Source organism: Fonticula alba (assembly GCF_000388065.1).
Source record: "Fonticula alba strain ATCC 38817 unplaced genomic scaffold supercont2.6, whole genome shotgun sequence".
NCBI lineage: Eukaryota > Rotosphaerida > Fonticulaceae > Fonticula > Fonticula alba.
In genome coordinates this window covers 713,116-714,976 of record NW_009242976.1, presented here as the reverse complement: position 1 = coordinate 714,976, position 1,861 = coordinate 713,116, and the positions used below count along the sequence as shown (strand labels likewise).

At 66.1% G+C, this 1,861-nt stretch overlaps 1 protein-coding gene across 1 annotated transcript in view; it reads right to left on the bottom strand.

Moving 5' to 3' along the window:
- The window catches only part of H696_03821 (hypothetical protein), a gene marked incomplete at its 3' end in the record, with an annotated part of 16,016 nt that overhangs the window by 5,469 nt on the left and 8,686 nt on the right, over nucleotides 1–1,861 (bottom strand). The gene's annotated exons all lie outside the window — the stretch shown is intronic.

The window sequence follows — 1,861 nt, the reverse complement described above, 5'->3', positions numbered from 1 at the left end:
GGGGGGGGGGGGGGGGGGGGGCAGGACCTTCGCTCATGCGCGGCGTGCAGATCGCGCACTCTTCTCAGGGCCATGGTTGGGCGTGACTTGTTTATTGGCACATGATCAATGCACATGGGGATGCGATTCTAGAATGCACATACTTTACTCCCCGGCCGAGGAGAGGGCCTGGTGGGTAAGGCGATGGTGCAGCCACCTGGCCCGGATGGCGGCCAGGTGCTTGGTCGACACCACATGCTTGGAACTGCTGTACCGACTGGCCATTTCGCCATTCTCATCGACGAAGGGCAGCCGCAGGGAGAAGGAGAACATGTAGGTGGAGGTGTTGTTGGGGGAGACCGGCGTGTCATCGAGGTTGGCAAACTCCCGGAGCTCCCACTCGTGGTAGATCGCCAGCGGGCCGGCGCCGGCGGGGGTGGCCCCACTCCCGGCCGACATGGCGGCCGTCGAGGAAGAAGCCGTGCTCGCGCCGGCGGCAGCCCCTCCCATGGACATCGTGGAGGCGGAGGCGGCCGCCCCCGGGCCCGCGGAGTTGGCCATGCTGGCCATCAGCATGTCAGCCATATCCGCCGCGCGGAAGGCCGTGGTGAAGTCCTCGCGGTGTTGACGGAAGAATTGGGCCACCGCACGCAGGGACAGATCGCCCACGTGCAGGAAGGAAGACACCAATTGGTAGGGCAGGATGTAGTGCTCGGGGATGCTGCCCGAGGACCGATCGTCCTGAGGAGGCGAGCGAGACCCCCCCTGGGCCGCCGTGGCATCGCTGTCACCGTCGCCAGCACCATCGCCATCCTCATGGCCGGGGGACACCCCCTGACGGAAGGAGTTCGACAGGCGACTGAGGAACTGGTCCAGGCCGCGGTTGATGCGATCCTCCAGCCCAGCCCCGGCGCCGGTGTCCTCCTCCTCCGACCCGGAGCCGGAGTCCTCGGAACCGGACCCATCATCCGACTGGAACTCATGATGCATGAAGGTGCCGTGAGCCTCGCGATCGTCGGCCTCCTCGTCTTGCTCCGGCTCATCGGCATCCTCCTCGCTATCGTCATCGTCGTCGTCATCATCATCGTCATCGGTGTCCTCCTCACCGGAGAACATGTATGCCGAGCGATCGGAAAAGGCGCCATCCTCATCTTCGCTGCCGGAAGAGGCAAACATGTGCTCATGAGGGTCGCTCCCAGTGGCAGGATCATCCTCCTCATCATCCTCATCCTCGGACATGGGGACCTGGCCATGCTGCTGGAGGAACCGAGCAATGTGCGCCTGGAGGAGGTTATTCCCGGCATCCTCGTCATCGGATCCGCTTTCCAGCAGCAGGTCGCCCAGGAGATTGGCCTGAGCATCGAGCGGCCCCAACTGACGCTCGAAGAAGTCCATCGCCAGGCCGATGTTGGCACCGGCCCCTGTGGGGTCCTCGGCACCCGGCCGGCGGCGGCCCCTGATGCCGGCCTGCGAGTCGGCCTCCGGATTCCCGGATGGCCGCGGCTCGACCAGCGAGAAGGGCTGGGTCAGGACAATCTTGATGGGGGGCTGGAAGAAGTTTTCCCTCCCCTCCGGGCCGACGCCCGGTGGTGAAAAGGCCAGGGGAGCATCATCGAGGCGCTGTGGCGCCAAGATCATCAACGACGCCAGGGTCATCTGTGCCAGCGGGTGGAACGCCAAGGTTTGGTTGTGGCCGAGGATGGCCAGCTGCTCGACGCAGACCACCAAGCAGCCGGCCGCATGCTCGGCATTGGCGTGCTGCACCGAGCGCTTGGGCCAGGGCGTGGCACGAGGCGGCCGCGGGCCAAGGATCCCACTGGCCAGGGGCCGGGTGTCAGAACCACGGAAGCGCGCCGTCGGCGGCGACCGGCAGCCGGGCCGC